Source organism: Dermacentor variabilis, unplaced genomic scaffold (genome assembly GCF_050947875.1).
Source record: "Dermacentor variabilis isolate Ectoservices unplaced genomic scaffold, ASM5094787v1 scaffold_13, whole genome shotgun sequence".
In the NCBI taxonomy this organism is placed as follows: domain Eukaryota; kingdom Metazoa; phylum Arthropoda; class Arachnida; order Ixodida; family Ixodidae; genus Dermacentor; species Dermacentor variabilis.
Window position 1 is genome coordinate 2373418 of NW_027460291.1, and position 14735 is coordinate 2388152.

The window sequence follows — 14735 nt, forward strand, 5'->3', positions numbered from 1 at the left end:
GTGGTGTCTCCTGCCAGCGCCTCATCGCTGCTCGTCCGCAGCCAGACGGGGCCACGTGGCACAGACACGCGCACTATGTTAGGCCTCGCACCGGGACCTAGCTAGCACCCTCGACTGCCACTTCAGAGTTCCAGCCCGCAGGAGGACTAGCGACAACACCAGTCGCTTCCAGCTGAGCACCACCCACCTCGGAGGTGGCAAGCGTTGGGCCGGTTTCAAGTCCGGCACCACTCACAAGGGCGACCACTGCAGACGGTCCGGATGGAGCGAGGCTGGCTCAGGCAGCACCCGGCCCATCAACACCGGTGCCGTGGAGGAGTACTCGACCGCGGAGGCCACCGGATCGTTGCTCGCCTGGATAGCACGCACCGTCAACATGTCTAGGACGGCGGCAGAGCCTTATGCTATGAACATGGACGTTTCTTTCTTTTAGTTACAAACAAACTGGGGGTAAGGGGGTGTAAAAAAGTGTGACGCCCCCTCGGGCACAATCTTCGTTGGTCCGCCAGGCTCGGTAGGCTACATTGGTCATCGCACCCAATAAACACAGACGAGCACAGCTGCTCGGCGGTCAGTCATCGTTTATCACCACAACGCTACGGAGCGTCTGTCTAACAGAGGATTCCTCGAGCCCTCCCTTCTTCCCAAACCCGGGTAGATCGTGACAAAGACTTGGGAGAGCGATGTCGTATACGTGCCGAAAGGGCTTGATAATGTAATACGGTCATGCAAAAACTTTTGTTATACGCAAATAAACCCATACCCTCCGGCAGGTGCGAGTCGCTACTGCCTGAGCGATTGTCGGCCACCCTTTTCTACTCCTTTCGGAACGGGGTAAACTCCGGCTATTAAAAAAAATCTAGTTTTGCTCGGCATATTAATGCAGCTTTAACACGTACACATCACTTTGCCGCAATGAGCTTTTCGCGGTTTTGTGACGTCGAGTGACGGAGTGGTGAAGTGGGTGTAGCATGAAACTTTTTAGTAGAGGGTTAATAGCAAGGAAACGTTGAATCAGAAATAATTATTTTTCTTGGTAGAAGCATGCATAATCAGTGTGGACATATAATGTCAGATGGGGAGCTATCACGGTTTTCGTGACGTCGCATGACGGACAGACGAAGTATTGGTGGTCCCAAGAGGTTTTTAACCAATCGCGCAGCGGTGATTGCAGAATTAAAATAGAAAATTTCAGAATACCTTTACGTTGTAGCGCCCCCGGTTCGTTGAAACAAGCTCTCTATGCCACGGAATTGCGGCTGAAGTTGCGAAGTTATTCGTAAGCAGTACAGATATATAGGGCTACGGAGTCACCCTCCAACCATCGTCATGCCTGATCTTAGAATAGCCTTCACAGCGGAACTTATACAGTGCTTGCTAAAGAAGACTCATACGGACCATAAGAAAAACACCGATTATCATCCTCAACGAAATTCGGCATTGCGCTTCTGAACGAGGATATAATATAGACTTTCAGCGGAAGCCGGAACATTATGTCATCGTTGATAATCACCTCGCCGATGACGCTGCCCGACCTGCCAAGGATGGAGCACCATCACTCTTTACAGGTTTATCGAGACTAGACGCTGCGAGAGAGCTTCGAAATCTCGCGCTTACCATCACGTTTAGTTACCGGCATACACCGCAGCGGTGTAGCGGTGTATGCCAAGTGCAGCGGATTCCACTGGTTCCGCCGATTCCACCAGATTTCCCACCAGATCAAAAAAACAGCTAGTACATAAAATTGCATAAACAGGCCCGGAGTGTCACCTGATCCCGGTTACAAGAACCGGTAACGCACTCCCTCACCAGAGCAGGATTGGCCACCCTGGTGCAGTACTTGGCCACAACCTCCTATATGAACACAACTATCAAAGCCCGGCCCTCAGTCCCGAGCAGCCGCGAAGCAACTGATCACGGCGGTGCGACGCAGCAGGGGGTGCTAAGAATCCCTGGCTCGGGACAGGCCACCATTGGAATCTGAACATGGCAACGTTTAACGCTAGAACATTATCTAGTAAGGCGAGTCTAGCAGTGCTATTGGAGCAATTAGAGGGCAGTATATGAGCTACAATAGGGCTCAGTGAAGTTAGGAGGGCGAAAGAAGCATATAAAGTGCTGTAAAGCGGGCACGTGCAGCGCTACCGGAGCTTAGCGGAGAGACGAGAACTAGGTGTCGGACTCCTGATAATTAAGGATATAACTGGTAACATACAGGAATTATATAGCATTAAGAAGGGGGTGGCAAGTCTTGTTGTGAAACTTAATAAGACGTACAAACTGAAGGTCGTACAGGTCTACGCCCTTACATCCAGTCACAATGACAAGGAAGTCGAAAACTTCTATGAAGACGTCGAATCGGCAATGGGCAAAGTCAACACAAAATACACTATACTGATGGGCGACTTCAATGCCAGGGTATGCAAGAAGCAGGCTGGAGACAAGTCAGCGGGGGAATGTGGCATAGGCTCTAGGAATAGCAGGGAGGAGTTATTAGTAGAGTTTGCAGAACAGAATATTATGCGGATAATGAATTCCTTCTTCCGCAAGCGGGACAGCCGAAAGTGGACGTGGATGAGCAAGTATGGCGAGACAAGAAATGAAATGGACCTTATACTCTGTGCTAACCCTGGCATCATGCAAGATACGGGCGTTCTCGGCAAGGTGCGCTGCAGTGACCATAGGATGGTAAGAACTCGAATTAGCGTAGACTTGAGGAGGGAACGGAAGAACATGGTACATCAATGAATTAGCGATCAATGAGATAGCGGTAAGAGGGAAAATAGACGAATTCCGGATCAAGCTAAAGAACAGGTATTCGACCTTAACTCAGGAAGAGGACCTCAGTGTTGAAGATATGAACGACAATCTTATGGGCATCATTAAGGAATGTGCAATAGAAGTCGGTGGTAACTCCGGTAGACAGGACGCCAATAAGCTATCGCAGGAGACGAAAGATCTGATCAAGAAACGCTAATGTATGAAAGTCTCTCAACCTACAGCTAGAATAGAACTGGCAGAACTTTCCCAGTTAATCATCAAGCGTAAGACAGCTGACATAAGGAAGTATATTATGGATAGAATTGAACATGCTCTCAGGAACAGAGAAAGCGTGAAAACAGTGAAGAAACTAAGAATACGCAAGAATCAAATGTATGCCTTAAGAGACAAAGCCGGCAGTATCCTTACTTATATTGATGAGATCGTTCAAGTGGCTGAGGAGTTCTATAGAGATTTAAACAGTACCAGTGTCACCCACGACAATAATGGAAGAGAGAGTAGTCTAGAGGAATTTGAAATCCCACAAGTAACACCAGAAGAAGTAAAGAAAGTCTTGGGAGCTATCCAAAGGCGGAAGGCAGCTGGGGAGGATCAGGTAACAGCAGATTTGTTGAAGAATGGTGGGCAGATTGTTCTAGAAAAACTGGGCACCCTCTATACGCAATGCTTCATGACTTCTAGCGTACCGGAATCTTGGAAGAACGCTAATATAATCCTAATCCATAAGAAAGGAGACGCCAATGACTGAAAAGTGATAGACCAATCAGCTTACTGTCCGTTGCCTACAAATATTTACTATGGTAATTGCAAATAGAATCAAGAACAATTTAGACTTCTGTCAACCAAAGGACCAGGCAGGATTCCGTAAAGGCTACTCCATAATAGACCATATCCACAATATCAATCAGGTGATAGAGAAATGTGCGGAATATAACCAACCCTTATATATAGTTTTCATTGATTACGAGAAAGCGTTTGATTCAGTCGAACCCTCAGCAGTCCTGGAGGCATTACGGAATCAGGGTGTAGACGAGATGCATGTAAAAATACTGAATGATATCTATAGCGGCTCCACAGACACCGTAGTCCTCCATAAAGAAAGCAACAACATCCAAATAAAGAAAGCCGTCAGGCAGGGAGATACGGTCTCTCCAATGCTATTCACAGCGTGTTTACAGGAGTAATTCAGAGACCTGGATTGGGAAGAATTGGGGATAAGAGTTAATGGAGAATACCTTAGTAACTTGAGATTCGCTGATGACATTGCCGTGCTTAGTAACTCATGGGTCCAATTGCAATGTATGCTCACTGACATGGAGGGGCAAAGCAGAAGAGTAGGTCTAAAAATATATCTACGGAAAACTAAAGTAATGTTTTATAGTCTCGGAAAAGAACAGCAGTTTACGATAGGTAGCGAGGCACTGGAAATGGTAAGGGAATACATCTGCTCAGGACAGGTAGAGACTGTGGATCTGGATCATGAGACTGAAATAATCATAAGAATGCGCTGGGGTGCCTTTGGCAGGCATTCTCAGAAAATGAGCAGCAGGTTGCCATCATCCCTCAAGAGAAAACTGTATAACAGCTCTGTCTTACCAGTACTCACGTACGGGGCAGAAACCTGGAGGCTTACGAAAATGGTTCTACTTAAATTGGGGACGACGCAACGAGCTATGGAAAGAAGAATGATAGGTGTAACATTAAGGGATAAGAAATAAGGATATTGGGAGAGGGTACAAACGCGAGTAATTGACATCTTAGTTGAACTCATGGAAAAGAAGTGGGCATGGGCAGGACTTGTGATGAGGAGGGAAGATTACCGATGCTCACTAAGGATTACGGACTGGATTCCAAGGGAAGGGAAGCGTAGCAGGGGGTGGCAGAAAGTTAGGTGGGCGGATGAGATTAAGAAGTTTGCAGGGATAACATGGCCACAATTAGTATATGACCGGGGTAAGTGGAGAAGCATGGGAGGGGCATTTGCCCTGCAGTGGGCGTAACCAGGCTGGTGATGGTGATGGTGATGCGCCACAGAACTCTAACCGTTGATGATAAAGCCTCGAGCCATCTTTGAAACTGAAATTACTAGCAAACTTTTCACAACGTGACGCAACACTGCCGTGCCGGTTGTGGTAAGGAGTAGGATTTACTAACTCCTGCAACTATCGTATTTGAATGGCGAACTACCCGATGTGTGCTAAGTGAAAGCGTGAAGAGATGATCAATCATCTTCTGTGCCACTGTTGGCGCTTCGATAATTAACGCCAGACTGTCCAGTGTGCCTTGAATAGACTTGGTCATAGGCCATTTTCAGAAGCAAAGATCTTGGATGCCTGGCCTGACAGTTCATCAGCCCATAAAGCCACTCGAGCGCTTCTTCAGTACTTGAAGGCAACAGACTTGAGTGCCTGACTGTAGACATGCTGCAGCTAGCTTAGTGCATGTTGGAGTGCGATATAGACTCATCTCTTCTCTCTCTCTTACTTTTCCTTCCCCGTTCCCTCCCATGTGTAGGGCAGCAAACTGGACTCAGTCTGGTTATTCTACCTGCATTTCCTTCCTCCCTTCTCTCTCTCTCTCTCATCATTCTGAAACCAATAGTCTTGATCAACGCCGGTAAAGAACTCTAGCTGACATTCTGTCTGTGTATTGTCGATGTTGAGCCTAAAATGTGGGATGAAATTTATCGTGCGTCACCATTACATACAACACGACTATACAAAACACAACCAGATACAAACCAGCTCAACTTGTGCGCGGCTGTGCAGTTACCGCAACATTGGATACTATGCTGCCGATAGATGAAAGGGATTACCTCTCGTATCCAGACAGGTTCTTACAAAAGCCGAAGAAGCGCGTCAGTTCTCAAGATACCGAATACTTGGCGAGCAACAGATCGACGGCCGCTACTACAACCGGTGACATAGTGAAACGCGATATGAGCTAGGTGACAAGGTGTGGCTATATGAACCGTACTAAGATGTTAGGGGCTACCTGACAAGCTTCTTTCTCGATATATTGGCCCATATGAAGTAGTTCGCTGACTTAGTAGCTTCACTTGTGATGTGGAGTCTGCCGGAAACGAGCGTTCGAGACGACGGAATTCTTCGGAGCGCTTACACGTTGTCCGCATGGAATCTCATGATGACGTAGCTACTGTCCAGGCAGTTGGTAATACAAAATATCGACGACATTTCCTCTCATCTTAAAAGTCAAGGGCATGCCGATAAACAACGCTACTATGGTTAATCGCTGCCATGTTTCATAACCACGGCTCCATGCAAATTTTGGCGTTCTATTGCTCCGACCTCAAAGGAATGTGTTGTATTTCATGTTGATGGTGAGGCAGTTCACCACAGCGAAGAAATAGCATATGCGTTTAACAAACACTTTAAGTCCGTCTCTACAAATGATAATGATGTAATGCCACCTTTCGAAATGTCTGTGCCGCTTATACCCGACGTTCAAATAAGCGAACCAGGCATGCTAAACATGCTTTTACCACTGAACACTAAAAGATCTTCTGGCGCGGACAACATTCCAAACATATTTTTACAATGGTATGTAGAATGGACATCAAAATACTTTCTAGTTCTGTTCACAAGCTCATTGTGCGAGGAGCAAGTACCGAGTGACTGGAGGGCAGCCAGAGTAAAGCCACTACATAAAACAGGAAAACATCACTGCATTCAAAACTGCCCTCCAGTTTCTCTAACATCTACGGTATGTAAACTTTTGGAATGCATAATCCATATTCATATCTCAGAATTCTTGGAAAACAATAATGTACTAACAAAGCATCAACAGCGATTCAGAAAAGGCTACTCTACAATTACCCATGCAGAGTTAACAGTGCACGACTTTGCGACCAGTTCTCAAGTACGGGGCAGAAACCTGGAGGCTTACGAGAAGGGTTCTACTCAAATTGAGGATGAGGCAACGAGCTATGGAAAGAAGAATGATAGGTGCAACGGTAAGGGATAAGAAAAGAGTACATTGGGTGAGGGAACAAACGCGAGTTAATGAGATCTTAGTTGAAATCATGAAAAAGAAATGGGAATGGGCAGGACATGTAATGAGGAGGGAAGATAACCGATGGTCATTAAGGGTTACGGACTAGATTCCAAGGGAAGGGAAGCGTAGCAGGGGGCGGTAGAAAGTTAGGTCGGTGGATGAGATTAAGAAGTTTGCAGGGACAACATGGCCACAATTAGTACATGACTGGGGTAGTTGGAGAAGTATGGGAGAGCCTTTGCCCTGAAGTAGGCGTAACCAGGCTGATGATGATGATGATGATGATGATGATGATGACTTTGCCAAAATAGTTAACAATTGGAAACAAATAGGTGCAATTTTCATGGACTTTTCAAAGGCTTTCGACCAGGGTCCCTCACAAAAAATACCTTACAAATTGAGCAAGATACTGAAAAACTCCAGACTAATTGGCTCACTGCATACCTTGATGGCAGAGAACAATTAGTTGTTTTAACAATCATTCTTCTCAAGGACTTCCGGTAGACTGTGCTGTTCCCCAGGGGTCGGTTCTTGGACCTTTCTTGTTCCTTTTCTTCATTAACGATGTGCTGCGTGGTATTCCAGTTATGGTTAAGCTTTATGCCGATGACTGTGTATTGTACTCAGAAATAGGCAATATTAGTGACCAAAAGTTGCTGAACGATGCTTTTCGACAAATTGTCGACTGGTGCAATACCTGGTAAATGTCGATTAATATCGAGAAAACAGCTTTATGTCCATTTCGCATAAGAAGTATAAAATAACGTTTCCATACGGTATTCATAAAATATTTATTTCCGAAGTAACACAATATAAGTATCTCGGACTCTGGATCACAAATGACCTCACTTGGGCTAAGCACCTTGAATATGTAGTAGCCAATGCTAACCGCGAGCTTTTTTAAGGAGGGCTTTGAAAATTTCTACTCCCACTGTACGTCTACTCGCATATAAAACTGTAATTCTGCCGATGCTAGACTATGCATGCGTAATTTGGGACCCTTTTACTAAAACTGGCACTAACAAGATAAAAATGGTGCAAAGAAAAGCAGCTTGTTTCATTTAAAACAGCTTCGGACGCACTTCAGTGACAGACCTCTTAACAAAAGAAAACCTGCCACCATTATTGCAAAGAAAGCGTACATCACGACTAAAATTCCTCTTTCAACTTATGAACGGTCATTATAAGACAGATCTCAAGTGAATAATTGATTTTTCATCAGGTTATGCTATAGGCAACGACATAGCCAAACAACAACCCCATTTAGTAGGCGTAGTACTTGTTTTAAGTATTCATTCCTTCCACGAACAGTGGTTGAATGGAAAACTCTAAGCAATGACCAAGTTTTAAAATCATCGCTGTCGGCGTTCGTTTCAAGTATTGAGTAAAAATTTATCTTGCTATGCCAGTGCTATGTTCAAGCTTTGTTGACTTGATTTGTATTGTGTTCGTTGCCTATGCTATAGTGTTCTTTACGTATTTATTGTTTCCCACCCTGCTAAAATCCCTAGTCGGGATTGCAGTATTGAGAAATAAACAAAATAACAGGAGTACCCCACCATTATGCAAAAAAAGAAGTGAGGCGTGCAGACAGGACACAATAGTAGAGAAGTGGACAACACGAACGCCGACTATCAACTGAAGGGAGCACTGAGGCGAAAAAGGAAAGAAGACACAAAACTCACCTGCGCATGCTCAGGAATGGTAACACCACGTGTCAGTCGTGTACACGTGCCGGTCTACGTTAGAGATAACTGCTAAGGCACTTAATCTCTTCCTTATGTAAAGTAAACGAAGGTTGACTCACGCACGCAGCTCCACCATTATAGATATGCCATGCCTCTACCACAAGACGCGTACCTTGATCCTTATGCCTGTACAATATCGCGCATTCATGTAACTCTAGCGTGCAGTTGCGATCTCGGCAATGTAGCGAAAGATTAGAAGGCGATCCACCGGTTAACGACCTTTTATGTTCCATTAGCCTCTGATTGATACACCGTCCCGTTTGCCCTACGTAGAACTGGCCACAGCTAAGGGGAATTTTATAAACCACACCCATAGGACAGTCAGTAAAACTGTTGTTCTTATTGTGCTTCACTGGACAAATATCTGTTCGTTTTTTGCCTTTTACCCGCTCCTTTTTTCTCTGTATGGCAGCGCATATCTTACCTAGCTTATTGGGAGCAGTGAAAGCAACATGAACATTATATCTACTTGCAACATTTTAAAGCCTGTGCGACACTGAATGAATATACGGAATAGCCACTACTCTTTTTTTGCTATTACCCAACCAGACCTCTCGCCATCCCACTAGCTCAACCACAACAAGTACACCGTATTTTATGCGTCGGGATGAGGAACGATAGTGCCAGGAAAAGTTCCCTGCCTTCAAGCACGGCACGAGGAGCCCGAGTGCCAGCCCCGCGCGCGCTCGAGCGGAAGAGCTCTGCCAATGCGAAAAGAACGCGTGTGCGCTGATCAAGAGAGGCAGCAAGCGGCGTTGCAAGACGGTACAAAGTGCGACGGACTTTCGCTGTGTAAGGAATGACAGTAAGTTTCTTCTGCTCAGGGACTAGTTCGCCCATTAATAAACAGTTCATTCTATAAAACTGTGTTGGTCATGGTCGTTACAATATCCATCCTCAAATGGGTCAAGAAACGTGAAGGAAGCGAATTACATAATCACTTTGAGGCTATCTGATGTTGGAGATGCGCTTTGAATCCGAGGTAACACTGCGGCATCCGCCCCCCTCCCCTTTTTTTTTCATGGCGCGACTGCGCATTCGCCCTGCTCTAGCAGATTAGTCGTGCAACGTTTTGGAAAGATCGCGCGCTCGTCTCGATCTCGAAACCAAGCCCTCCGGAACAAAAAAAAAAAAAAGAAAGGAAATGGCACGGATCCGCGCACTCCTGCAAACAGTCATGCCGTGTTCAGCGTCTCAACTCCACCGGCAGCTATTCGCCGATGCAGAGCGTAAAATGTGCGCAAAGTAAGACCGCATTTCCACGTTAAAAATGACAGCGGCCAGGGCTTCGTCGGGACTGCACCGTGAACCACGTATGCAGTAGCCGCCTTTCGTTGGCGGCTAGGACGAGTATCGAGAAACCCCTACTTTACACTGAATCGACACGTCAAAAAGGTCACGCTACTCACGAAGGCTTCTTGCAGCGTCGGCTCTGTCTTGCGGCAGCGCGTGCCCGACTTCCCGTACTCGTTTAAGGCGCCCTAACACTGGGTCGATACGAGACCGAGAAGACGCCCACGCCATCGATTCGCCGACTCTTCAGCACAGTGTGTCGCCGATACCTGGCCGACAACAACGCAATTGGGCTCGGCGAAAACTCAGGAAGCGGAGCGTTAACCATGCGTCCCGTATTATTGTTCTAGATGGCTTTGCTGCCGATCGTCCCTACTTCTTGGACATCGCAGGATCATACCTGCGCTGCGCGTGCTCGTGGAAGAAACGGCAACTTCGCCCATTTGGCAATCATTTTAACGTCAGGTTTTCTACAAGGTACCGGCAGCGCATGCGTCATATCGGCAGTCCCGAACGTACAAAAAAGCAGCTCCAACACGGATTCTTCAGTGGGCTCGGCGAAAACGCCGGAAGCGGAGCGTTAACCATGCGTCCCGTATTATTGTTTCAGATGGCTTTGCTGCCGATCGTCTCTACTGCTTGGACATCGCAGGATCATACCTGCGCTGCGCGTTCTCGTGGAACAGGCGGCAACTTCGCCCATCTGGCAATCAGTTGGACGTCAGGTTTTCTACGACATACCGGCAGCGCATGCGTCACATCGGCCAGTCCCGAACGTATAAAAGTGCAGCTCCAACACGGATTCTTCAGTCGGCTCGGCGAAAACGCAGGAAGCGGAGCATTAACCATGCGTCCCATATTATTGTTCCAGGTTAGTTGTGTTCACTCATACCGCAGCGATGAAACAGGCGGTGTTGTGCCGTGCCCACGGACTTTGATTGCATTAGCCTGCGAGTGTTATCATGTGTGCAAATTGTTATTTTGTGGCGATGTACAATTGAATCCGTGTCCTTCCAATGCTGATATGCTCCAGACGCTGATACAGGGCCAAAAGGCTATTAGGGATGATCTGGCAGAGCTTAAAAAGTGGTTGGTTGACGCCGAAAAAAGCGTCAATTCGTTCTCGACCCGAATGGCCCACCTTGAAACAAATGTCAGAGAATAGCACAAAAAGTAGAGAATTGCGAAATCCTTAGTAATTCTGTTGAAAAACTTCAACAAACACTTGTATTGCAACAGGCAAAACTTGTAGAGCTGGAAGATCGGAGTCGGAGATCTAATCTTCTGGTTTTCGGCATAGATGACCCAACAAATGAAAGTGAGGCTGATCTGCGACAGAAAGTAATCAAGGAGGTGTTCAAGGGCAGGCTTTGTGTAAAATGTTTGTTTATTGCTAGGATACATCGCCTGGGAAACATCCTGGAAAGCGACCTGTTCTCCTGTTTTTTAAAAAATTATGTGTAAAAACAAGAAGTGCTACGCAACTGCAAAAAGTTTAAGGGAACGCAGATTTCCATGCAAAATGACTTCTCCGTTGAAACATTAAGAAAACGAAAGCTTTTGTGGCAAAGTGCTAAAGCAGATAAAGAACAAGGAAAGAAGGTTGCACTAGTGAATGATAAACTTCGCATCGATTCCCAATTCTACGCATGGGATGACATTTCGAACACACGTGTTGTTCTCCGATCCGGGAAAGATCCTACACAAAGAGCGTAGCTTTCACAGTATACTGTTACGAATCTTCGTGTCCTCTCTTTTAACGCCAGAAGCGTTGTGAACAAAGTGGAAAACTAGAAATATTGCTTTTGACTTGCGACCCTCATGTGGTTGCCATCACTAAGACGTGGTTGCATGAAGGCGTACACGATGATGAAGTTATTCTGCCCAGATATCAGATAAAAAGGCGTGATCGAGGCACACGTGGTGGAGGAGTTGCTGTTATTTCTAAACTCGGTATTGATGTATGTCTGACAAACTAGATTAATGATCACGAAAGCATGTGTCTGAACCTCGCTGTTAATGCTGTTACATTTATGCTTTGTGTTGTTTATAAAGCCCCTGAAATGTCAGAATCATTTCTCGAACAACTTTACAACCACCTTCTTCTAAACCACCTACGACAGGTGATTATTACAGGAGATTTCAACCTTCCAGCTAATAAATTGGATGAATTAGTTTACGGCCAAACTAAATCGAGGGATGTTATTTTAGACACAATGTTAGCTCTGAACGTTGATCGAATTGTCTGTGAACCTACGCGCAGCACTGCTGTCTTGGACTTATTCTTTGTAAGTGATATGTTTTTAAATGGTGTTATTAGTACTGAACCTGGTATGTCGGATCACAGCTTATTGTTTTTTTCTTGGTCTTATCGAAGGTCCGCAGAGCATCCGAGTACTCATTCAGTGTGCATTAATGACTTTGACCGCGCAGATGATAGATCTATCACAGATTACTTAGACACTGCACTAAACCACACTACACATGATGATGTCCGTGCCTTGTGGGCACAATTTAAAAAGGCAGTCATTTTCTCCATTGAACAATATTTCCCATTCCGGAAGGTACGTAAGAACCGTAAAAACCCATGGATCTCTAGGGATATTATCCATATTAAACGTAGACTCCAGCGACTTAGAAAGCGTAGAAACGTAACACCCGAGAACTTTAATGAACTGAAAAGAAATTTGGCAACTAAGGTAAACGAAGCGCGGACATATTACTATCAAGTCACTCTTCCTGCATTCATTAGAGATGACCCTGCTAAATTTTGGAGATTTCTGGGTCAAGACAATGAAACGGTCAATAATATTAAACTGAACGGGAAATTCGAAACTGACGGCTTTATAATATCGCGGGCTTTTAATATTTATTTTCAGAGCGTTTTCTCTCCGTCAAGTGCTTACCTACCCCAAACCGCTACGCTTGATGATATGCACATTCCTATCGTCACGAGGGAATGTGTCTCAATTATATTAAGGAACATGAGCACCAGAAAGAGTATAGGACGAGATCAAATCCCAAATACATTTTCACAGCGCTATTCCATACAGATAAGCGATTTCTTGACAAAGGTCTTTAATGCATCCTTGCGTAGTTGCGAACTTCCGGACGACTGGAAAATTGCACGTGTTATATCCATCTTTAAAAAAGGTGATAGGTCAATAATTTCTAATTATAGACCGATTTTTTAACATCTGTTTGTTGCAAATTACTAGAGCATATTGTGGCTCACAATATCTAGTGCTTTTTAGCAGATAATAACGTCTTATCTCCTTGTCAACATGGCTTTAGGAAGGGAATGTCCACGACGACACAACTGGTAACAACTATTCACCACCTTTTAGCAGGTCTAGATCATTCTGGGCAAATTGATATACTTCTGTTGGATTTTTCTAAAGCATTTGATAAGGTTCCGCACTGTAAATTACCTCTAAAATTAAATAACCTAGGATTGCCGCTAGATCTTATGACATGGGTTGAGGCATATTTAACTAATAGAAAACAGTTTATTGAAATCAAATCTACTGTATCTAAGATGCTCAGCTTTACATCCGGTGTTGCCCAGGGGAGTGCTTTGGGGCCATTGTTTCTTATATATGTAAATGATTTAGTGCAAGTAATCCCTGACTCAGTGTCTACTAAACTTTTTGCGGACGATTGTATTGTGTAAAGAAATAACATGCCATGAAGATCATAAGCTATTACAGCGAACTCTCAGCCACATTGAATGCTGGTGCGCAGAATGAGACATGGAACTAAACGTTAACAAAGGAGTGTTAATAAATGTAACGCGGAAAACGAATACGAGCGTGTTCACTTACACTATCCATGGCTCTAACATTCAAGCAGCAACTCAATATAAGTATTTAGGGATTACTTCTTCTAGTGATATGACATGGGGGGGGGGGGGGGGTGCACATCTCTGCAATTTGCGCAACAGCTTTTCGCAAACTATGTTTTTTTTTAAAAAAGGAAGCTTACAAAGGCAACGGTAAATGTTAAACTTCAAGCATACAATGCCCTCGTCAGACGTAAATTGGAGTATGCCTCCGTTGCATGGGATCCCCACACAAAAAAAGATATACACTGCTTAGAATGCCTGCAAAGGAAAGCAATCAGATTTATATTTAATAAATATAAAAGGCTGGATTCTCCCAACTAAGCTCATGATTGCGCATAACATTCCCACACTAGCTGCACGTAGAAAAATCAGTTGACTAAAATTCTTGCATAATATTTTGTCTGGAGAAATAACTATATCTGTACCCTCACATTTAAAGTCCATCGCATGAAGACCAACACGTAACACTCACAAACACACCCTACAAACAATTTTTGCCAAAACAGAGGCTTTTAAGCAGAGTTTTTTCCCACGCACAGTTTCGGATTGGAACAGCCTACCTTAGTTTGTTTGTGAGGCTGAAAATTTTGACGAAGCCCTTGAACTACACTTGTCCTAAATATCAACCTAGCAAAAGTTGTATTTCTGGTACAAGTACTGTAGTAAATTATTTATGTGCTGTTCTTTGTTACGTGTGTGTGTGTGATAAATACCGTCCTAGTGAAATCGGTGTATTATATTGTCGTGCGAATGTTGTTGGAAATTATTTCTGTGCTGTTCTTTTCCCATTTCATTGTAATTTCACTCCTCCTTGGGCCACATTGGCCTGCAGTATTGTGAAATAGCTAAATAAACCGTCGAGCATGAGTTGTTGTATAGTGCGACGGGCTTTCACGTCGACGCCACTGGCAAATTCAACCTGCCGACCATCAATCTGTCGGCCGATCCGCGAGTGATCTGCCACCGAAGCTACCACGCGATAGCCGCAATGCCTTAATTCGCTTCTCTACGAGGTCTCTTAGAAAAGTATCCGACCTTTGGCCGAAGAAAAAGAA